Source organism: Primulina tabacum, chromosome 6 (genome assembly GCF_025594145.1).
Source record: "Primulina tabacum isolate GXHZ01 chromosome 6, ASM2559414v2, whole genome shotgun sequence".
Classification (NCBI taxonomy): domain Eukaryota; kingdom Viridiplantae; phylum Streptophyta; class Magnoliopsida; order Lamiales; family Gesneriaceae; genus Primulina; species Primulina tabacum.
The window spans coordinates 9589440-9615319 of record NC_134555.1 but is presented as its reverse complement, the minus strand read 5'-3'; the positions used below and the strand labels follow the sequence as shown (position 1 = coordinate 9615319).

At 34.7% G+C, this 25880-nt stretch overlaps 1 long non-coding RNA gene and 1 pseudogene across 1 annotated transcript; both read right to left on the bottom strand.

Moving 5' to 3' along the window:
- Window positions 1-303: 303 nt before the first annotated feature.
- On the bottom strand, window positions 304-5480 carry LOC142549129 (uncharacterized). The gene is made up of 2 exons (XR_012821076.1): window positions 5169-5480; window positions 304-528 (listed from the first exon to the last, which is right to left on the bottom strand). It is a non-coding gene; the product is annotated as an uncharacterized LOC142549129 (long non-coding RNA).
- Window positions 5481-6055: 575 nt separating this feature from the next.
- Window positions 6056-16289, bottom strand: LOC142550020 (glutamate receptor 2.2-like; annotated as a pseudogene).
- Between the last annotated feature and the right edge of the window lie 9591 nt (window positions 16290-25880).

Below are 25880 nucleotides of genomic sequence, written 5' to 3'. Positions count from 1 at the left end.
GAACAAGAACAATTTTGAGGTTGACTAAAAGAATCCAATGTTATGAAAACCACATTCCTGAATTCATTATTATAGTTTATTCGTTTCCGCATTTCGTATTTTTTTTGTAAGAACAACTTCCGCATTATTCGTATTTCACATATGTAAACAAAATATTTTTTTATGAATTAGCCTATTTTTTACTATTTGCTACCTGGTTCATTGTTTTCAATGAAATTGTTAAACAATGTCGGATGTCATATACGCCTCGGTCTCAGAGAATGCATACAGCTTGTGCATTACATGACCACCATTTTGTAGGCATTGAATTAATAATAAGCAACTCATGCATCTCATCATTCATCACAGCTGAAAAACAAATGCAGTTTCTTTATTGTTACTGATATTTTGATCCAAACTTAAATGATCAAGCATGGTCTATACCAACACAGTTTGTAGGGAGGAAAAAAAAAAAGAAAAATATTTTTCGGTTTTAACAGTGATCGCCAATGAATGCTTCACCTCATTCAGAAGTATCTGTGCGCAGAGCTGCAAAAGTAAAATAAAGGTTTAGACTAGAATAGAAAACGAATAAATGTAAGAGGGTTAAAACAAACAATAGTAGACACAAAACTTGCGTCGGAATTAACAAAGAATGCAATTATTCGTCATTCAACCCACGGTGGTTTGTAACACTGAAGCAGAAAGAAGTTGGATCAACGAGAGAAAACTTCGCCAACCCAGAAAAAAACAACATTCGGTATGAAATTGTCTATAGTTTCTCTTTATTCTAATCTGCAATGGCTCAACCCAGGGAGCATCTTCTAATTTTATTAGACAATAGTTTTATTTTGAATTGCCATTTCAAACCAAGAAGCACATGTGTTGGGATTTGTTAACCACAGACTTTGTAAGACACCTGAGAGAACATACTTCGGATTAGTTGACTGTAGAGCCCAAAATCAGTACGTAAAACCAATGCATTTATTTAATTGTTAAATCCTTTATTTAAAATTAAAATGATTTTAGTGATGCATGATTTATTAAATTGTATTATTTTAAATTATATATGTTTATGTGATGCTACGTTAAAATGTTTTCTTAAGTTTCTTGTTTCAGACGAATATTCGATGCGGGATCGAGGAGATGAGACCGGAGACAATTTTTGGTAATTTTAAAAACGTGGTAATATATTTTAAATTAAGTTTGGGACATTTCATATAAGTTGTTAAGTTTCAGCATTATTAAAACCTGAGTTATTTATTTAGGAATTTTAGAGTTTTAAAACTTTTAAAGATTTATTACATGTGCACTTTATTTTAAATTAAAGAATTTTGCTAAAGTTAGATGTGGATTAGCATTTTTATTAGTTGTTAATTACTAATTAAGCAATTTATTTTCCTAATTAATATCCCTAATCCCCTCCTCACTGCCCAAAACGAGAGAGAAAACCTAGGGTTCTTGAGTATAGCAGTAGCCGCCCCTTTCTTTCAAATTTCCAGCAAGTTTTGGTGATTTTATTTCAAGAAAAACCGAGCCACAAGCGTTTCAGATCAACCTCGCATATTTCTCTACGTCGGTGTCGTCGTACCGGTATTTTTAATCATCAAAGGCACGTAAAATCTGTTATTTCTGCATCGATCTCGTCATATTATGCGTTGTGTTGTTATTTATGAGTAAAAGTACATGTGTGATGGGTAAAAGTTTGAGCAATGGCGTTTGGATCAATTTTGAAACGATTTTTGGATCACAAATCTCGATTTTTGCTATCATATTTAAAACTGCGATTTTTCGGTCGTGATTTTGAGAAACTTTCAGCATATAAAACGTAGAACTTTTCGATACCTTCGATTTGACAGTAAATTCGAATTATTTGGATAAAAATTGAGTGAGTTATGGTGTTTTTCGTGGGACTGCTCAAACTGCATTTTTCAGAAAATTATGTATTGATGTGTTCTTGAAATTTTATTGTTACAGGCTTCGTTGGGGATCGATGGGTGATCGTTGCTGCGTCTAGGTACGATTAGTACGATGTTGGGTTGGTATTTGGTATGTCGGTTAGTGTCGATAGGCACTTGAATTCATTAGAAGTCGTAAGAAAAGATTGATGTCAATTTCTGTGTTTATGAGGTTGTATTGTGTAAGGATGAGCGTCGTTGGTTCGGGGTGTTTGCACAGATTGTATCAATGTGATAGCACGTTAGGATGGGTCTCGAGGTGTCGGTTCATAGTCCGTACGATCGAGTTTAGAATGTTAAGCAACACATGTATTAAATTTTCGTGGATTCCAATTTGCGCAGGTACCCGGACCCCGGGACGGACCCTTACACGGGGTCCGTGCCTTCGTCTTCCTCTTGGTGTCATTTTTGCGAGCCAACATGGACCCCTACACGGACCAAGGCACGGGGTCCGTGCCTTCCCATTTCTTCACGACAAATTTCACCGCACCTACACGGATCCGGAGCCGGACCTGGGCACGGGGTCCGTGTCCCTTCTCCTTCCCGAGTATTTCTTTTGCGCACCTACACGAACCCATACACGGACTCAGGCACAGGGTCCGTGTACTTCATATTTTTGGGAAATTTTATTGTGTCTTGGTTAAATGAGGTCAAGTCCCGAGTGTTTTAGAATGTCTTAAGTTATTTATTGAATGCGATGGTGAGCACGTATACCTACGTCTAAGCTATGCAAGTTAAGTATTTAAAATTTATGTTAGTATGTGCAGCAGCGGCCCTAAATGAAATCCAACGAATCCCTCAACGCCAAGTAAGTATGTTGACGTGCAAGAAAATATTTTCAAGTTTTTGAGGTATGCTAAATGTCTTGTGACCAATGTATGTATGGGGTTGGAAAACGTTAAATCATGAACGGGGACCAACCCACCCCGTTAAAGCATGAATGGGTTTAGATTAGGATTGGAAAGCGTTAAATCATGAACTGGGACCAATCCGTCCGTTAAAGCATGAACGGGGATCTCATGTATGTGACAGTGGATTTTTCCTGTCAGCCCAGTACTGTTGTTTAGTCTGATCAGACGATTATGTTATGGGTCACTTTGCTTTGAAACATGCCTCTACGCAAAATGATGAAGTTTAAGTATGTTCAGGTATGTTCAAGTATGCAAGCACGTTTAAGAAATCTTTCATGTCATGGCACGTCTATGTATGTATGTACGTATGTTCAAGTTAATTTATGCAAGTTCAAGTTTCAGTATGTACTTCCTATTTTAAAGTTGCTTGTGATTTTATTACGTATTACTCGTTACTTCCAGTTTATACGTGTTAAGTCTTTAGACTCACTAGACTTGATCGGTGCAGGTGAGGATGTTTTCGAGGAGACAAGGGGTGGGGACCAAGGAGCAGGCTTGGACTGAGCAGGAGGCTAAACCCGAGGACTGCCCAAGTTTAAGCTTTTATGAAAATGTTCAAATACTTTTGTCAAACTTTATTTGCAAATCTTTTGTTGCAACAACTTTTGAGACATACAGTTTATTTTATCGAATTATTTAAGAAAATTTTTAATTTTTCCGCAAATTTTAAGTAGTAAAAGTACGGTACGTTACAATGCCCTCTAATAGTTGTGCCCTACAAAATCCAAGTTCACCAGTATCAAAACAATTAAAATCATAATCGGTATTTAGAAGATGACTATATGTGAAACTGGTGTTCCGAGGAAGAAGGGTTTTAACTTGGTGTAAATTTTGAATGTTGAAAGTGATTAAAACTTCATAACAATTGAGACATTGGTTCACTAAAATTATTAGGGATAGAACTAGAAATAAGCAAGGGCAAAGACAAGCAGTATACTGAGGGATAAGAGGTGGAGAGATGGGAATCACTCCCACAAACCAAACAGATTGACTTTGCCAAAGAATCCGCTTTAAAGATTTTTAACCCCTCTTACAATCCTTCCCACGTGGTCTTAAAAAGCATGAAAATGGTGCCAAAGTGTAAAGAGTGAACTTCTGTTGAGAAGACATAGTTGTGGCTCGTATGAGCACATGTTCATCACGGCCCTGTCAAACAGTCTCCAAACTATAGTTGTATTGTTAACAAAGAGAGAAAAATATGTCTATTGGTAAGCACTTTGCACATAGAACGTAAATGATCAGAAGTTACAGTAAATGTGATAAGGGAACCAAATTTGTTATCATAAAAAAAAGTTGAGATGATTCATTCCTGGAAGAATCGGAACCACGCAATCTAGTTGATAAATAGTTTTTTTTTAATAAAGCCCCATGCAAGAATCTAACAACAATACAAAGAACTTTTCCAACCATTTAAACAAGAAAAGGGAATTGAGTGCATCACAGAATATCAAAGAATATATCAACACATGCATTATCTATTTTCCACTTGCATGGCTAAACCATTTTACAGTTTCAAGCATAGCCAAGATATCTTTCTAAATCCACTCGATGACCAATCAACAACGTACCAATTTCTGAATAATCCCATAACCAAACCATTTTCAGAACAACTTATCATTTCACAGAAAGAATGTATTGTAAAGCTCATATCAGGACCAATCCATATCAGCATAAATAATAAATAGGGGAACTTGAAGAAAGCAACAAACATTAACACGGCCCAGTCAGTGAGGACTCAGGAGTACCACTAACCACAAGTCTCTATTCAAAAGACAGACATTGATCCAAAGTAATCACAAACAAAAACCCAAGTCTAGAGAAACTTCTATCAAGGAGTACCATACCCCTAAAGTCAACGTCACTCACATTTGATAAATTTAAACTTATTCAATGTGTCTGTAATACTCAATAAAGTGAATCATCAGTCATAACATAATTCACATTCAGTAAAAAATGATATAATTTTAGCAAAATACAACTGAAGCACTCATTTTTTTACATATTGTGTAGCTTCAAAATAGATTCCAGGATAAGTATAACCCTAAAACAGAACTTTTCTGATTTTAGATATCATGCTCCACAGCACATCATTATCCACAATTTTAATCCGGTTCAAGTCAACATAAAAATTAGCACACACTAAAGCTTCCAATCAATCAAAAGCACAAAGATCAATCTCACAATAACAAATAAAAACCTAAGCAATAAATGACAACTGATTCACGAAGAGACAGATAAATCATCGATACATTCACTGCACCAAAACATTAAGAAGAAAAATAAGAAAATCGAAATATATAAAATGAAAAAAAAAAATTACTTGGCTTCTGGGGTTTCCCGTCAACCCACTGGGAAACAGAGAAATGGACCTTCTCTCGGTTCAAAGCTTCAGATTTGTAAGGTTCTTTGAGACACTGTCTCACCAAATTAGCGCAGAGATTAGAGTAAGTGATGTAAGTCATCCCCGCAGATCTCCAAAACGGCACCGCCGCGTTCGACGCCATCCCTTCCTTCGCTCCTCTTTCTGTTCTCCTTGCCTGCTGCTATAGATCTTACCTCGTCGCACAGTTTGTCTGTGGGCCATTTTTTTGCACCATATTTCACTTTCTTTTGGGCTATCTTTTCTGGGCCTGTTGACTCGCATGTCCAATTACTGAATTTTCTTACTTCGTTGCCAAATTGTTAATTTTAGTCCTTTTTTCTTTAATTAATTATAGCATATTTATGTTTTTTGATCAACTTTAGTTTTTTGATCAATTTTATTGTTAAATTTTTGTAAGTACATGGTTAAAAAAAATTATCGAGATATACATGTGTATTTGACAATATAAATTTTAACAAAGATATTAGTCATTTATTTATATGATTTTGACTAAAATAATAAAATTGATCAAAAGAATATAGTTATAGACTATAATTTATTTAATGAAATATATAAGAGTAAAATTGTCACATACCAATATATAATGTATTAAAATTGATATTTTGCCTATTATTTATTGATATAAAAAAATAACATATCAACATGAACTATAAGAAGTATACTTAACAAACTTTATCACTGTATGCAATTTAGCAACAAAATATGTCATGAAAATATCAGTTTTTAGATTAGAATAGATTTTTAAAGTAGTAGTTAGTACATATATTTTAAGTAATCAAAAGTAAACCACAGAGCTCGCGATACAACCAAAAATTGCATTCCAGTTATAAAGTTCTGATCTTGGACTTGTTGAATCCCAAATGCTGTAAGTAGTACCCAACAAGGAAAGAACCATTGTGACATCCAATGTAGACTTCAGCTCGAATAAGTTTCATTCGCGTCAATAACAGGTTGTGAGAGCCTTTGAACTGTTAATCTTGCTGAAAGGCTTGCTGTATTGGTGGAACTCAATATGAGCACCAAGAGCATCCACACAACCACAAGCAACCGAGCTAAATTGGTCACTATTCTTTCACCATGTGCAACTACTAGTGACATGAAAAGAAGATAGAAGATCGTGCCTGCATGTTGAGCAACTGGACCTCTATAAGCATGGCTAAACCTATGTTCAAGAATCTAGAGTACGACACCGGTTAAAATGTTTAGTCATATAGCAGTTAACCAGAGTTCTTTATAAGGGGCTTCAAGAATTCCATTTGTTATTGGGGTCATCATGTTTGATTGGAACTTTAATGGAATGCCTACAGCATCATATGGCATAGTGAAGTCTACGTACTGCGATCTTTGGGACGTGATCGTGATGTCTCGCACAACTGCATCAAAATTCTGAAAAAAGAAATATAATCAAGAACACTTTTATAAATCAGGTGTTCAAGTAAATCTAGCTATTGAATCTTACCCCAAGATAAACTTGATGTGTGAGTTCATCATAAGTTCCTGCACTAGAATCGTCAGAATTTTCGAATGGAACATAGACGTATGAGACAGCGTACGACAATGCTTCCATGACAGTCTCAAATATGTCTATGTAACATTCACCAACTTTGAAAGCATTGGTTTCATCGTCTCTTTTCACTTCAACAAATTCCTTAAAACCAGATTATATTGGCACTCCAACTTTAAGCTTCTTACCACTTACTAGAACTTCCCATCCCCTTGGTACAACAATTGAGTCTTGACCGACGGTTTTGGTTCGATTCCACAGAGACTATATTGAATTACTATAATTTTTATCACTTAAATTAGCTACACAAAATAAATAAAAAAAAATGATATATGAATTATTAATCTAAACTATTAAATAAAATAATTGCAACAAAAAACAGAGAGATTCAAATTCAAATAAAGAACTAAGACACACAACGGCACCAAATTCTACTATGTTGATACGTGTTAAAATCCAATTAATTATTTAATTCTCGACAATAACGGTGAAATCCTCATTTTTATTTATTAAACGATTCCTCGAGTTAATAAACATATTTAAATCTAATAATCCAATTATTTCTAATTGAATTTAATTAGATCTAAATGCATTAAATTTTCGTGAAATTTCTGTTTTTACCTAAAACCGCACACTGGAACCGAATACTATTTCTAGACAGTTTAACCATGTGTTGATGACGTCTTTGTTGCTATATTTAACCAATCATCTTTCGATTCGTGGTTACTCAACAAACATGTAAATAGTTGATCAGACTATTAACAAGAAATATTAAACCAACATCAATCAATAATTAAAATCAAGAAAAATAATATATTGAAAATAAACCAAATATCAAACAAAGTATTGTTTGGCTCTATTATGGTCTTAGTCTAAAGGGAATTATTCCATAAATTCAAAATAAATGTGAAAAGTCGTGTTTAAATTCAATGAAAAAAACAAAATAAAGAAGGAATAAGAGGAATTCTATGTGATTTTTGACGTGTGTTGAGGAATTTCTCATGCTTCTGCCTCTGTCTTCCTCCCTGGAGTTGTCTTCCGTGTAGCTTTCTGTTCCTCCCTGTTCACTTCTGTTCTTCTCTCCTTTCTTCTCTTCTATCTATATGCTTCCGTCTTCTGTGCACATTTCTGCTCCCTTCTGTTCACTTCTCCTTTCTTTACGTGCCTCTCCTCTTCCTCCTTCTCTTCTCTCTCCTCTCTCTTATGTTCTTCTCTCTCCTTTCTTCCCTCTCCTCTTGTGTTCTACTCTCTACCGCGCTGCCTTTTTTTCTTTTTTTTTTTGCGCCTTCCCTCTCTGGTCACGTAAGCTGCCTTTTATATTTCTTCTTGGGCCTAATCCTCCAACTCCTTGAAGCTCATGTCAATTTCAAAATTTTTAGATAAGATTGTAGAGATTTTATTTATCAAGATCTGCACAGATTTTCTTCCAAAACTTCAATATTCTCAAGGTAATAAAATATAAAAATATTTTATTTTCTTTCTTTTGATATTTTGTTTCCTTTGAAGTTTTGTAAAATCATCTTATCTACCAAATTAGGCATTTTTCAACTTTTATTCAAATATACAAATATTATAAAATTAATTCAAATAAGCACAAAATTAGGGATAATAATTACAAATAAGAACAAATATTATAAAATTAAATCCCTAAAATCTTTATAAGATTTGGGCTTATCAATCCCCCCACACTTAATCTTTGTTCGTCCTCGAAAAAATTAGAGAATAAAGATATAACCGAGAAATATTCAATGATTTACCACAAAATTGACACAATCAACACTTTTCAACCTTCCAAATTCCGTCACATTCAATCAAAAGATCACACTTCGAAAATCATAAAATTCACTTTCGTTGCAACTTTAAAACTCAAGCATTCACTAGAAAAGATCCAAATAATGAGACGTGTGTAGTGTGGAAGTTAAAACTCATATTCCTCAAAAGTGTTTTAGTTCAAGGAGTCCTCAAAAGTGTTTTAGTTCAAGGAGTGCTCATGTTTTTTGATTTTTTTTAAAAAAAAACTCTCCGCAAGCTTATTTTCATACCTTTCTCCATTAAACGTTGGAGGAATATTACCCGGTCAATAGTCTTTTCAAGCTTATAACGTTAGACCATGGCTCACGACTACAATAAAGGTAGAGAGATTCAAAATGAGAGAAAATAAACAATTTAATCATACAACGCACTTCTTCATCTTTTATCTTTCTTCCCTTATTGAATTTCATCATTTCTCCACCTAACTTTTTTATCTTCCTTGTACTTTCATTCATATTCCCCCATATATAATTTTTTTCTCTTCCTCCAGCTTTTTTTTTTCAATTTTCAACATCTCCTTTTAGTTTTTTCAATCACCACATCATACAACATTCCTTCCTCATTTCCTTTTTCATTATATATTTTTTTTCATCAATCCCCTTCCTTTTCTTCATGATTTTTTTTCAAACTCCTCCAATTTTTCTTATCAATTATCAACACATGGGAGTATTAAAAATTTTAAAGTGCTAAAGGGGTTTATTTCTCTCAAAATTAAGGTAGATGAATAGTGTATGAGCTAAAATTGGATAGCTAATGTGGGATTTTGAAGGAATACGAATGGGGGCTAATTGTATATCTTTGACACACTCTATTAGATTTTTTATAGTCTCAAAATGAGATACTAGGGATATGAATGATGCATTGGGTAGGCTCGAAGTGCTCAAACGGTTCAAAGATCGCCAAAATCATTCCTAAGTCATTCTCCTCCGTATTTTCGCCTCGAAGGATAATCAGACGAGTTCTATATTGTTTATTTTCTTCTTTTTTATTAGCTCACCTCTTGTCAATTCACAATTAATTCATATAAGTATGACTTAAAGTGCATAGATTATGTCTCAAAATATGATATAAAACTAGTTTGTGCTCAAATCCTTCGGCTACAACTAAAGTTTATCTCAATCATTTCTATGTGTGATTCAATCTTTTGAGTGATAAAAAATCTAGAAAGTTAAGTGTAGTTTCCCAAAGAATAACCAGTAAAATTTTCATGCTCGATGATTAAACATTGAAGCACATGCTAATGTTGTGACGTGAAACCAAACAAAAATTTCCCCCCACACTTTATATTTACACTGTCCTCAGTGTCATGACATTTAAAAAGAATATAAAATTTGGATATAGAATAATAAGAGAACACTTTCCTGACAGTGTTGCTTTAAGTTCCATGGAGTGCTACTTGGGGATAGTAGAATTCCTCAGTGCTGGTAATTTTTTATTTCAACAGTTTAGCTTTTCCAGAATCTAAATCATCCTGCTTCATTTGTAAGAGAACATTTCCCTGACAGTGTTGCTTTAAGTTCCATGGAGTGCTACATGGGGATGGTAGAATTCCTCAGTTCTGGTAATCTTTTATTTCAACAGTTTAGCTTTTCCAGAATCTAAATCATCCTGCTTCATTCCAAAATTCCCTACACACCAAAATTACAGAGGATTAACCTAACAAAATGAAAAAAAACTAATAAAATAAAATTAAATAAAATAAATCACTGGGTTGCCTCCCAGCAAGCGCTAAATTTATTGTCTATAGCTTGACGATGGAGAAGCATCCTTCAAACAACGGCTTCCGCCCATAGTAAATATCATACAATATTACATATGTGTCTTGATTATGTGTGCCCTCAAGCTTGGCATGATATTGACATTGCACGCTCGTCGCTTCAGCAACACTCGACAAAAATTGATTATCAGGGGAAGAACAATATAATTCATGATAAAGCTCATAGAGGATGTAATATAAAGAATTTGCTGGTGGAATATATGTTAAGACCATATATGAGTTCAATTCCTTCGCCTTATGTTCATCTACATCCTCCAACTTCACTTCTGCCTCATCTTCGCATAGAGATTCCTCGAAAAATTCTTCTTCCTCCTGATTGGTCATTAATTTATCGACAAAAATCGCTTCATTCTCTTGGCGGATTTCCGAAACTGGTTGCATTAGAAGCTCAATCTGTTCATCTATGAAATGCAAAGAGTTGATGTGAATTTCCAAATATTTCTTACTTATCTCTGCTGAATCATTGACCATCTTCTCCCACTGGGCCATGATTTCATCTAAATTTGTACTACGCGGTAAGGTCCCGAAAATTTGAAAGTCCACGGGAATCACATGCATGCAACTTATTAAATTTCTTTGGTATTTTATTAAATTATTTTAAAGCAGTAAATGCATGTTTATTTTATTAATTTGTGTTTAATTATTTTATGAATTTTATGCATAATTCATGCATGATAGGATTTAATTCACGAAATTTTAAAAGTTCACGCATTAGAATTTCTAGGTGCATTTCACGTTCGAAAGAGGATCGGAGACCGGAGAATTTTCAGGAAAATTATTTTATTACACAATTTATTTTTATAAATTAATATAAGATGTTTTTAAGAGGATTTTTTTTTAAATGGGAATTTTTGGATATTTTTAACCGCAAGGTTTTAATTTTTAACGGTACGCTAATTTTATCAAATCGGGAGACTTTTTAAGGTTTCGGCTAATATTTTCAAGAACTTACCAACACGAAATATTTTTCGGGAGCGTGTTTGAATTTAACTGAGCCAACTTTTAAGACCATCGGGCTTAAATATTCTTTTAAACCTTTAATTGTCAAAATGAGAGTCCATTAACCTTTTTAATATTATATCACTAAACCTAATCACCCCTTAACCTCCCGTAACCCCCCACAGCCGACACTCATTCCATTCAAAATCCTCTCGGTTTCATCATATTCTAGCTGAAAGCTTCGGTCATCTCCTTTCTTGCAAGAAGATCATTCGGCGTTGCATTGTTGCTTCATTCTTCAACCGTCTTGCGTTTGCACATCCTAAGGCACGCATTTGTACCATTCTTTCTGCATCATACACGATTTATTATGCTGTAATATGGTTGTGTTTGTGAAACGTCCGATCCGAACGTGAGCTTAATGGTTTCCAATTTTCCATGTGTTTCCTGCATTCTCTTGTTGTCACTCACGTTTTTTCCTACAGATCGTGCAAGGGGCTGCCATATGGTGTGGTTTGGGGTCTGTCAACACCGTAATGGAGAGGGTTTGTGGTCTGGACGAGAGACCATGCAGCGGGTGTGAGGGTAGGACTACGGTTTTTGTTTCTTGGGTCGGTAATGGGTTTGGCGATGTATGGTGGATTCTGTTGTGCATGGGTTCGAACCCAGCCATGTTTCAGACCTTGTAGAGCCTAGTAAGATGTTAGGAAGGATTCATGTGTGTTTGGTTGAGGAAGGAGCTCGATCCTCGGAAGCTTGGTGTGAAGCGAGGGAGAAATGGTAGTTTCGGCTAGTTTTCTTCACGTGATTGTGCAGTGGCTTCTTGCTTGGGTTTAGCATAGTTTAGATGGGTCATTAAGGTCCTAATGATGAGTCTTAAGGGATGGACAAGTGGTGGTATAAGGGGGAGGACCGAAGGGTGTAAGGTTAAGGGCCATGTGTAGTTTGATGATTGTACAAATGGAGGTGGCCGAGAGTTTGTTATTTCCTGGAAGTTTCAACCGTGGGTTTAGGGGATTGGTTACATTGTTTTAGGACTTATAAGTGTTTATAAGATATGGTAAAAAGTTGGGAAAAATTTGGTTGAGTTTTGAGGTGATTCGGGTTAAAATCGGGATTCCTGTCCAAGTTTTAAAACGAATCGATTAAGTTAAATTTGGGCTCAAGTTTATGTCTAGGAATGCTTTTAATAATGTTTTGGAATATTTTAAGGATTTTGGTAAAGCTTCGGGTCAATTTTAGAGGTCCAGGGTTGAAAGGATAATTTTTGGGTTTCAAGGGGCAAAATGGCCATTTTGCACCCGGGGTGAGATTTTGGTCCTGGCAGCACCCTGAGCACAAATATATGATATTTTAAATGTTAATGCATCATTTTTACGATTTTACGCAATTATGATAAATACGTTGTATGTTTGTTTTAAAGGAAAAAGTTACGCATATTCATGTTTTTATTAAGTGATGAAAATGATGATATTTTTTAAAGGATGTGATTTGGTTGTGACTGACGATGTATATGTATACGATGACATGAGATATGATGAGCTGAGGCCCGGGCTCAGTGGGCGGGTAATGCTGTCGCTGATGTCCCCCGCCGCCGGGTATCACGGTTTTTATAGATGAATCCATCGATAGAGCTGATACGATAGAGCTGATACAAAAGTCACAACTAATGAACTGAATTCAATTAAAAGAAAATTTTTAAGTTTATGATGACACGATGAGCTGTTTTGACACGTATATGATGATATGAGATGACATGATTTGACACGACATGATTTTACACGACACGTTTACGAATATGATGATATGAGATGACATGCTTTGACACGATATGATTTTACACAACACGTTTACGTTATGATTTTAAGTTCATGAAATATATGTTGAGTATGATATTTTTCACTGCTGTGTGCTATGTATATGTACTTGTTATTTCTGGTATAGGTGTGTTACCTTAGACTCACTAGGCGTGTGTGATGCAGGTGAGCTTGATGGTGAGGGGACTGGAGGTGCCGAACTCTGAGTAGGCAGACCTGGTGCGGCGACACGACCCGAGGACCACATGTTTTCCTCATTACGATTTATACGATTGATAGGAGATGAAAAATTTTTAAACGTTGATGATTTTAAGATTTTACTCATTTATGTTTATGCATGATTTTGGGATGAGTTTGGTTAATTTAAACTGCATTGTTTTTACTGTCAAAAAATTACGATCATTTTTAAATGTTATTTCAAAACTGCGAGCTTTAAAAAAAAAAGATTTTCGCTACTTGTAAAATGAGTAGACGTTTCATATGCTCTTCTTGTTTCTCAAATGATTGGTTTACAAAATTGGGACAAAATTGTGGAGGATATTGGTGACTCCAACCCTGCAGTGAAGGATCACATGTCAGTGGTAGTCGAAATCTGCCATATCATCTAACAAGTGCATCGCATTGTTGTAATCTCTATTAAATAAGTGACTACCAGTTGCCAAAGCTCCATAATTTACCCAACTTCTTTTTGCCTCATCCAAACCAATATAGAAAACTCGAATAAGAGTGTAGTTTGACAAGTCATGATACCGAAATTTGTTTACCAAATCATTGAACCTCCCTCAAGTAGCATAGAATGGTTCCGAATATAGTTGGGCAAAATTCGTTAACACTCCCCGATGATCCATCTCGAAGTACCTCACAATAAAATAAAAATAAAAATAAATCAAATAAATTATAAAAAATAGACAATTTTTTTTGAAAAAAATGTCTGGTCTCAAGAAGCAATTTATTATAATATTAAATTAGTCCCCGACAACGGCGCAAAAAACTTGACCGACGATTTCGATTGGGAATAAATCTAGCAAGCGGACTAGGTCAGGTTATAGTAAATGGATGATGAGTCCAAATATCGATCCCACAGAGACTAATATTTAACTACTAGAATTTTTATCACTTAACTTAAGCTAGACAAAATAAATAAAAAGATGATATATGAATTATTAATCTAAACTATTAAATAAAATAATTGCAACTAAAAACGAGAGATTGAAATATCAAGGAGAGATTCAAATTAAAATAAAGAACTATGACACATAACGGTACCAAATTCTACTATGTTGATATGTGTTAAAATTCAATTAATTATTTAATTCTTGACAATCATGGTTAAATTCTCATTTTTATTTATTAAACGATTCCTCGTGTTAATAAACCTATTTAAATCTAATAGTCTAATTATTTCTAATTGAATTTAATTAGATCTAAATGCATTAAATTTTCGTGAAATTTCTGTTTTTACCTAAAACCGCACACTGAAACCGAATACTATTTCTAGACAGTTTAACCATGTGTTGATGACGTCTTTGTTGCTATATTTAACCAATCATCTTTCGATTCGTGGTTACTCAACAAACATGTAAATAGTTGATCAGACTATTAACAAGAAATATTAAACCAACGTCAATCAATAATTAAAATCAAGAAAAATAATATATTGAAAATAAACCAAATATCAAACAAAGTATTGTTTGGCTCTATTGTAGGTCTTAGTCTAAAGGAAATTATTCCATAAATTCAAAACAAATGTGAAAAGTCGTGTTTAAATTCAATGAAAAAAACAAAATAAAGAAGGAATAAGAGGAATTCTATGTGATTTTTGACGTGTGTTGAGGAATTTCTCATGCTTCTGCCTCTGTCTTCCTCCCTGGAGTTGTCTTCCGTGTAGCTTTCTGTTCCTCCCTGTTCACTTCTGTTCTCTCTCCTTTCTTCTCTTCTATCTATATGCTTCCGTCTTCTGTGCACATTTCTGCTCCCTTCTGTTCACTTCTCCTTTCTTTACGTGCCTCTCATCTTCCTCCTTCTCTTCTCTCTCCTCTCTCCTCTCTCCTCTCTCTTATGGTCTTCTCTCTCTTTTCTTCCCTCTCCTCTTGTGTTCTACTCTCTACCGCGCTGCCTTTTTTTCTTTTTTTTTTTGCGCCTTCCCTCTCTGGTCACGTAAGCTGCCTTTTATATTTCTTCTTGGGCCTAATCCTCCAACTCCTTGAAGCCCAAGTCAATTTCAAAACTTGTAAATAAGATTGTATAGATTTTATTTATCAAGATCTGCACATATTTTCTTCCAAAACTTCAATATTCTCAAGATAATAAAATATAAAAATATTTTATTTCCTTTCTTTTGGTATTTTGTTTCCTTTGAAGTTTCGTAAAATCATATTATCTCCCAAATTAGGCATTTTTCATCTTTTATTCAAATATAAAAATATTATAAAATTAATTCAAATAAGCACAAAATTAGGGATAATAATTACAAATAAGCACAAATATTATAAAATTAAATCCCTAAAATCTCTATAAGATTTGGGCTTATCAAGTCTCCAGGAAATATAATGCTTCTTAGTTTTTTTTTTTTTTTAAGAACTTGTATCTTTCAAATTTCTTCCGCTTAATAATCCATGAGAATGAGTCCATATTCCTACCTCCTTCTCTCCATTGCCAATTACATTCAATATATGGAAAGCTGATGACTCTAGTTGTCCTTCAACAAGATGGAACTTACCGCCTAGGCCGTGAAATGTAACCCCCAACATTGCTACAAGAATTTTTGGACCTGTTTTTGATATTTCATTACAGAAGAAGTTTGTATAATTAATAAAACTAGTGTTAATCTAAAAAGAAGCTGGCTCCTTAAATCTGACTCTTTCAGCAGCTATAGCCAAAGCCCACAAAGTATCATATGCCCACAGACCATGAAGGCTCATTTCAGCTTGTAAATTGTAGGGATTATCAGCAAGGAACTTTAGTTTCCACTTTTTAGCCAATGAATTTAGTTTTCTGGATCTTGGAATCAAAGGCTTCACTCTGAGAACAACTTGCATAGAATCCACAACATGTGAATCCAGAGAGTAAACTAAGTCCATCAGCCCACTTGTTATGATCCATGCATAGCATTCGCCCATCATTTTTGCTTCTTTTGCTTTTAGGAATATATTGGAAACTAGAGAGCTTGAAATGTGCACCACAAATACCCTCGTTTGCATGCTTTTCATCTTATATAGTTCTTGGAGCAGAAAATTATCAGTTGCTATGACAGGAACGATGCTTTTGAATAATACCCGAGTATTTACATCTTGAAATGCATTATTCAAATGGGGAACTATCCCACTACCATGATCAAAATCTTCGTATATCAGAACAACTTGATTCCACTGAAAGTATCCAACTATTGCAGCAATTGCACCTGCTTGAGCTGCATCAATCAGGCAGTTTGAACAAAGTACTGAGATATAAGATGGAGAGAAGGACTTGTAGCTGAAAGACAAATGATTGGAACATTTGCTCTGTCCTCGAGTCCAATCACAAAGTTTTCCTCTGAAGATTTTTGAGGACCGATTATTGCATCAACTTCTGCATCCTTTGATAAATCTAGAGCTGCCTCTATGCAAGAAAGTAAAATAAATGAATAAACGACAATAAATAAAATAAGCAAATGAATAAACTAAGCTATGTATATATGAAATGTGGAATTGGAGCCATGAATGTGTGGGGGAAGAAGGCGGTGAAGTTGAAACTGCCTATTTTAGTGTTCAAGTACGAGTAATCACAAACAAGTAAATGGTATACATAGCATTATTTGATGGTTCTTGATAAAAAAATGGAAATAATTTGCACAAGAAGGGGTACTATAAGTGTATACCATTAGCCGCCGCATCAATGATTTGTCCCTTTGAGTCCCTTAGATACAGCTTAAGTCTTGTAGTGTAATTGGTGTTAGCTTCATAGAAATCAGAAAGTGCCAGAGATAAGCTGGTCATGCCTATACGCCCAACCAAAGAATCAAAATCAAGAAGCACACCAACTCGTAATAATGTTCTATTGACAATTCCAGTTTGTGCATTGCACAAGGAGCCAGATAAAGCAAGCAGTAAGATAGATAAAATCGAGAATCACCTTTATTATTCGAGTAACAGAGACATGAAATATTCTTGACTGCATATATATGTAGGCTGAGGAGTTTATCCATGCAACGGAGCCAAACTTCTTCGCAGAGAAGGATCTTGAATTAGTAAAAATCCATTCTCATTGTTGTTTCTTTTTTTGTTAAAAAAAAGATAAAAAGTACAAGTTCAATCTCATTACATAATTTAATTTGCAGTCTCATTGCTACGTTATCAATAAAGTCATAATAGATCTTAGATTTCAGTGTTCGATGTCTCAATATGCTTGTGAGTTAATAAACTCAGGTGGGAATGGAATGAGCATTTTCTAATATATTGGATGATGATATCTAAGATCCAAGCTGGCTGGTTTCAATTTATTATTTAGTTGTCGAGACTCTTCAAAGTAAATCACAAATGACTAGCAGACAATGTTATTTAGTGGAATAGATATGCATAATCAAATCTCAAATGAGATACGCTTAAGTAAATTAGAGATAGCAGACAATGTTATTTAATGGAATAGATATGCATAATCAAATTTCAAATGAGATGCGCGTAAGTAAATTAGAGATAGTATCGTTTTTGCATGTTTTATTATGTTATTTTCAGTCTATTTGTGCATTAGTTTATTAGGTTGAGTCCGAATTTCACTCATTTTGTTAATAAATTATTCATATGGTCTTTTCTCACATTGTGTTGGTTGTTATGTAGGAAAAATATTGGAATATAGAAATTTTATGAAGAGGTCCCAGACAGAAGAGGGCGTGCTAGGGTTGTTTTTTACCGCCTCACTGTGCAAAGGAAAAATCTTAAAGCTTGGACAGGGGAACCTCGCATTATGGTGGTAATATATTACCGCCCCAGCGCACCAAGAAGACGTTTCAAGGATGCAGACAAAACATGTCGCTCTAGGATGGTAATTTCTGATCGCTTTGACATGACTTGATAAGAAAATTTTGTGTTTACTCTGATTTTTGACTTTTTTGGACTCTTAAGGGTACACCTATAAGTTTGGTAAACCTAGGGACAAAAAGAGGATCATACACACTTGATAGGAGTTGCTAGAGGTAGAACGACCAAATTCAAGGAAGCAAGTGAAGAACACAAGATTTCGCGCAAGATTTTCTCACTTCTTCATTTCTTTTAGTATTTTTACTTTAGAAACATTGTTAGATTATTGTTTTTGATATTTTCATTTAATGAATTTTAGTAACTAAGTTTATTTTTTGGGGATTTATGGGATCCAACCCCAAAACTTGGTTTAATTTAATTTACTTTTCGATTTTTGCTTTATGCTTGATTGTGTTACTAATTTTATTTGAATTGTTGAAGAGTAGGTAACTTCTACAATATTTTATATTTTGATTACATTTGAGAGAATATTTTGCAATACGAGAAAATAACATTATCCAGGGGTTTACAATTTAAATAGGATATGAAATTGAATACACATTGATAGTGATAGTCCAATAGGTCGAAAGCTAAGGGATTCCACAAATAACTCATGCAATCACCTTTGATTAATAATTAAAGAGCTTTAATTATTTCATTGTGTTGAATTAGTTTAGCATAATTGAAAGAGTATGTAAAAAATTTAGTGAATATTGTCAATATCATGAACAATTGTTGGAATTAATTATTTAAATCAACCAGTGGCAGATGAACTGAAATTCCCAAAAAAATTCATTCAAACTTGATTTTAATATTCTCCTTAAACTGATTTTATTTTCTCATTAATTTATATTTTTCTATTCATTCATAGTGAATTAATTAATCCCAATTTTGTTTAAACGTAGCTAAAGATTTAATTTTTGAACATAAAAATTGTGTGATACAGTCTCTGTGGAATGACACTTGTAATCATATATATACTATAATTTGATTCGTGCATTTGCAATTTATTCGATCATAAAAGTTTATTTTATTGTGGATTTTATATTGCAAGAAAAGCTGGATAAAGTTTTTTGGCGCTGCTGCTAGGGAGTGTTATTACATAATTTTATTTTCATTATTTACTTAGTTTTCTTGAAGCTAATATCCCTTTATATCGCCGATTCTTCTTATAGTGCATGCCACGATATGTTGACTTGAAGCTTGAACCATTTTATTCATAGATAGATAAAACTTTTCGCAAGAGAAGAAAACAACAAAAGCTTATGTCGAAAGATTGGAAGGACCAAGGCAAAACGAAGAAGTCGAAGGGAAAAATAGAGAAGGCAAAAGGTACAACAAAGTGTTGAGAGGCCTACACCTAGACCCATGATAGGTTGTGCCCAACCTTCTCTTGATCTGGCGTGCCCAAGCATAGTGAGACTAGTTATGAACAAACTAGTTCGAAATCAAGCGAGCTATAATCTAGAGTATTCAGAACTCAGTCCAGTTTGGGGGAACAACATTGGATGATCCCAACACTCATATAGAAACTTTTCTTGAAATTTGTGAACTTTTAAATATAATGGAGTTTCTGATGATGCTATTCATTTACGTCTAATTCCTTTTTCATTGAGAGATAAATCTAGAGCATGATTAAATTGTTTTCTTGTAGGTTCCATTGCCACTTGGGAAGATATGGCAAGGTGTTTCTTACTAAGAACTTCCCCCATAAAAAACAATGAATTTAAGAGCCGACATCACCACTTTTGCCCAATTCGAGCAAGAATCATTTCATTATATGAGGCATGGTAGCACTATGAAGATCTGTTACGAATGTGCCCACATCATGAACTGCCTTTGTGGCTTGTGGTGCAAACTTTTTACAATGGTTTAACTACTTCTAATCATACTATGATAGATGCAACAACATGTGGAAATCTCTTGTGGAAAATAGCATAATAAGGTTATAAATTAGTGGAGCATATAGCTTCTAGCAGTTTTCATCCTCAGTCTGAGAGGAACAATCAGAAAAGATCCATGGAAGTGCATCAGGTAGAAGAGTTTACTGCTATGCCTAAATAGTTTGAGGTTTTGAATAAGAAGATCGATAGTTTGAGTATGGGTAGCACTGTTATGCGCATTCAGGAGGTATGTCATAGTAATCAAAGTCTCCCAAAAGGAAACCAACAATATGGGAATCAGCCAGTTTTGAAGCTTTATCTGCAAGAAGAGAAGCCTAGTTTGGAGAAAATGATGACTAAATTTATTCTTGCCACAGAGACTAGACTACAGACTCAGAATGCTTGAATCCATATATTGGAAAACCAGATAGAACAGTTGGCAAAGATGATTGCAAATAGGGATCTTGGAACTTTTCGAAGCAGCACTGAATCAAATCTTAAAGAGAAAGTAAAGGCCATTGACTTGAGTAAGGAAATAGTGCTAGCATCCAAGGAAGATGAAGAAAAGATCAAGGACAATGATGGATAACCAGAAGCACCCAAAAGTAAGTTATATAACTCTACACGTGGACCCACTTCATAGTCTTGTATTTTTATTCCTTCTCCCTTTCCTGCAGCACTAAAGAAAGGAAATATAGATACACAGTTTGGTAAATTTTTTTTAAGTTTTTAAGAAGTTACATATTCATATTCATTTTGTTGATGCTTTGATACAAATACTTAGTTATGTGAAATTTTTGAAGGAAATCTTAGTAAACAATAGAAAGCTGAAAGATCACATGACTATGAACCTAACTAAAGTTGATGCTTTGATGCAAATGCATTTTTATTTTATTTTACTTGTGTTAGTTTATAATTTTTATGTATGAGATCGGTTGAGTCGTAAGAAAACTAGTTTGTGGTGATGAGATTGATAATCATTGGCCAAGAGGAATATGAAATGATGACATACAAGCTCACTGATTTTGGTCACTTTATTAGTTTAGGATACCCTTGTTGTTGAAGTATCAAATTTTTATGTGAATGACAAATATATTTAAGCATGCATGTTGGAATTAGAAAACTGTGTGAATAGTAGAGAAATTAAAATTTTTGTAAGGAATTTGAGAGGCCTGAGGTTTTTGTTGAACTTAAATATACTGTCATTTGAAACAACGTACTTACCAGCAGCATGAAAATGACTTAGGCAATTTTTCTTGAAATTTGAACTGAGATGAATCTACCTAAAAACATGAAATCATATGAAACCCATCCTTACATCGAGCCTCATAATTATACCCTTAAAAGAAATGAAACCAAAAGAAAAGTACATATATCCTAGGGAGTACATATGCAAATCAAATTTGCACTTGGAAAAGAAAATTTTCTTGCAAAAAAGAACTTTTGGAAAAAAGGTGACATAAGATGAAGAGAAACAAATAAAGTGATTAATCATATTTCTAGGCTAAAAAAAGCGGAATGCATGGAGTAGAAGAATATCAAATGCAAAATCTGATAGTGAATAATTTAAAATGAGAAATGTACTCCCTTACTTTTGATTATACTATATTTCTTTGGCAGCACTCACTTGAGTCATGATATACACCAATGAAGTCCTGGTGAAAATGATGCTTATATCAACATGTTGATCGAGTTAATTTGAAGTTTTTTAGAATGGATATACTTGAAATGCATGCTACTAGAAATAATATAGCACACACATGTCATGTTCAATGCAAAAAGGTAGTGTGAAAACTTCAAGGGATGTGTGATAATTTTTGTTGTAATTTGATTGATGGGCAGTATGTCAGAGATTCATTGAGGCATGAACATGAATCACGATATCGCCATTGAAATAATTTTAATTTTCATTTTTTTTGTTGTGTCTTGTGACATGTTTTGCTCGAAGGCGATCAAAGGTTAGTACGGGGAAGTTGATAGTTATTGTTTTTGCACTTTTTATTATGTCATTTTTAGTCTATTTGTGCATTAGTTTATTAGGTTGAGTCCGTATTTCACCCATTTTGTTAATAAATTATTCATGTGGTCTTTTCTCACCTTGTGTTGATTGTTGTGCAGGAAAAATATGGGAAAAGATGGAATCTAGGCATTTTATGAAGAAGTCCCTTAGAGATGAGGGCGTGCTAGGGCAGTTGTTTTTTACAGCACTAGCATGCAAAGGAAAAATCTTAAACCTTGGATAGGAGACCTCGCGCTAGGGCGGTAATATATTACCGCACAACTATGCCCAGAAGAAGTTTCAATGATGCGGACATAACATGTCGCGCTAGGGCGGTAATTTTTTACCATCCTAGAGCGACTCAACAAGGAAATTTTTTATTTACTCGGATTTTTGAATTTTGTGGACTCTTAAGGATACATGTAGTGCCCAAATTCAGTACACGTATAACCCATGCATGTATTTAATTGTTAAATATTTTATCTAAGTTTAAAATGATTTTAGTGATGCATGATTTATTTAAATTTCATTATTTTAATGTTTAAGTGATGCACGTTAAAATGTTTGTCAAGTTTCATGTTTCAGGCGATTACTCGGGGCGGGATCGAGGAAAAGACCGGTAACGATTTTGGCAATTTAAATTGTGGTATTTTATTTTAAGTTGAGGTTGGGGCATTTTAACTAATTTATTAAGTTGTTAGTATTTTAAAGTCTTATTTATGTATTTAGTGATTTAAGAGTTTAAAACTTTTAAAGTTAGCATTTTTGGAGTTTTATTGTGCTAATTAGAGAATTTTATAAAATTAGTGTTGATGTTTTTTAATTAGGAATTTTGTTAAAGTTAATTGAAGGTTGGCATTTTAATTAGTGGCTAATTATCATTAAGCCTAATTTATTTCCTAGATATTAAAACACACGCACACACACAATTTCACACACACTCTCACGTAAAAACACACTACACACATACACATTTTATTTTCAGATTTTAAAAGAGAGAAACCTAGGGTTCCATAGCATTCAGCAGCCGTCCCCTTCTCTTCGAATCTCCCAACAATTTTCGTGAGTGTTATTGCAAGAATTTAGTGCCACGTTCGTCCCGGAACAAGCCTCGCTCCGTCTCCGCTTTGGTATCGCCGGTTCGGTAAATTTTAAATATCAAAGGCACGTATATTCTGTTATTGCTGCATCGATCTCGTCATATTATGCGTTGTGTTATTTTTATGCGTAAAAATTCATGTGTGACGTTCGTCGTTTGAGCGAAAAATGGTTTGGATCAGTTTTGGAATAATTTTAGATCTGAAAATTCGTTTTTACTGTCTTTTTAAATACTGCGACTTGACAATAAATTCGAAATATTTGGATAAAAATTGAGTGAGTTATGATGTTTTTCGTGGGACTGCTCAAATTGCGTTTTTCAGAAAATTATGTATTGATGTGTTTTTGAGATTTTATTGTTGCAGGCTTCGTTGGAGATCGACGGGTGATCATTGCTGCATCTAGGTATGCTCAGTATGATGTTGGGATGTTATCTGATATGTCGTTTAATGTCGATAGGCACTCGAATGCATTAGAAGTCGTAGGAAGCGAGTTGGTGTCAATTGCCACGTTTTTGAGTTGTATGTGTCGTAGGGTGGACGTCGTTGTTTTGGGCGCTTGTATGAATTTGGTTAGATGTTATGGCATGTTAGGATGGGTCTCGTGGTGTCGGTTCATGGTCCTTACAATTGAGTCTAGGATGATAAGCATTGCATGTATTGGAATTTCGTGAGTTTGCAATTCCTGCAGGTACATGGACCCCCACACGGACCAGGGCACGGGGTCCGTGCCTTTGTTTTCTTCTCAATATCAATTTTCCGAGCCTACACGGACCCCCACACGGACTAGGGCACGGGGTCCGTGCCTTCCCCTTCTGCACAACACGTTTTACCGAGTCTATACGGACTCGGAGCCGGACCTGGGCACGGGGTTCGTGTCCTTCATATTTTGGGAAAATTTTATAGTATGCTTTGAGGTTCAATGTCATGGTGTAGTACAATGATTTACAAGGTCAAGTCATGGGGATTTTAGAACGTCCTAAGGAATCGGAATGAACTCGTAAGTAAGCATGATATTTACGTCTAAATTGCACAAGTTAAGAATTTATGTTAGTATGTGCAGCAACGGCCCCAATTGAAGTCCAACGAATCCCTCAACGCCAAGTAAGTATGTTGACGTGCAAGAAAAATATTTTCAAGTTTTTGAGGTATGCTAAATGTCTTGTGACCAATTTATGTATGGGGTTGGAAAGCGTTAAATCATGAACGGGGACCAACCCACCCCGTTAAATTATGAACGTTAAATTATGAACGGGTTTAGATCGTGATTGGAAAGCATTAAATCATGAACGATGACCAATCAGCCCGTTAAATTATGAACGGGGATCTCATGTATGTGGTAGTGGATACGTCCCTGTCATCACAGTACTGTGGTTTAGTCTGATCAGGCAATTATGTTATGGGTCACTTGCTTTGAAACATGCCTCTACGCAAAATGATGAAGTTATGTATGTTTAAGTATGTTCAAGTATGAAAGCATGTTTAAGAAAAGTTTATGTTGATGGTACGTCTTAGTATGTATGTACGTATGTTCAAGTTTCTATTATGCAAGTTCAAGTTTAAAGTATGTATGTCCTATTTTAAAGTTGCATGTGATCTTATTATGTAGTACTTGTTACTTCCAGTTTATACGTGTTGAGTCTTTAGACTCACTAGACGTGATCGATGCAAGTGAAGAGGTTTATGAGGAGACAGGAGGTGGGGACCAAGGAGCAGACTTGGACTGAGCGGGAGGCTAAACCTGAGGACCGTCATGTTTTTAAGTCTTTATGAAAATGTTCAAATACTTTTGTCAAACTCTATTTTTAGATCTTTGTTGAGACGTACAGTTTATTTTATCGAATTTTGAATGCTCACGTTTTTATTTAAGAAAATTTTTAGTTCTTCCGCAAATTTTAGTAGTAAAAAGTACAGGTACGTTACAATACACCTATAATTTTGGTAACCTTAGGAATGAAAAAATATCAGACGCACACTTGAGAGTGGTCGCCAGAGGGAGAACGACTAGAGTTCAATGAGAAAATGAAGAACACAAGATTTCGCAAAGTGTTTTCACACTTTTCATTTATTTTAGAAACATTGTTAGATTATCGTTTTTGATATTTTTCTATGATGAATTCTAGCTAAGTTTATTTTTGTTGGGATTTATGGGATCCTATCCCAAAACTTGGTTTATCTTAAATTACTACAACAAAAATGAATTTTCGCAGCATGCAAATTGGTTTTTCACAGCGCACGCTGCGCAGTTAAAAGCTGTTGAAAGTCGGAAATATTGACAGCGAACAATGCCCGCTTTGAATAATGATATTGACAGCGAGCATTGTACGTCGTGGATACAAGAATCGACAACGTGCATCGTACGTCGTGGATATACGAATCGACAGCGCGCACCGCATGCCGTGGATACAAGAATCGACAGCGCGCATCGCACCTCGTAGATATAGAATTAACAGCGCACACCGCGCACACCGCACGTTGTGGCTAGAAGAATTGACAGCACGCCGCACGCTTGCGAATAATGGTATCTATAGTTCGCTTTATATGTCGTGGATACAAGAATCGACAACGCGCACCCCACGTTGTGGATAAGCATATCCACGGCGTATGTTTGCACGCCGTTAAAATCAATATGTACAAAAAATTCAAATTCATTCATAGTAACGAGAAATCAAGTTTTTATAATAAATTTAATGCAAATTTAAGTATAATCGAGACACAAAATTAATAAAAGTTACCAAAACAGAAGATCTCAAGATTCAAAACAAGATACAAAATCTGTCGCAAAATAGCTAGAACATACCGATGATTAAATTTTAAATTCAAAAAATTA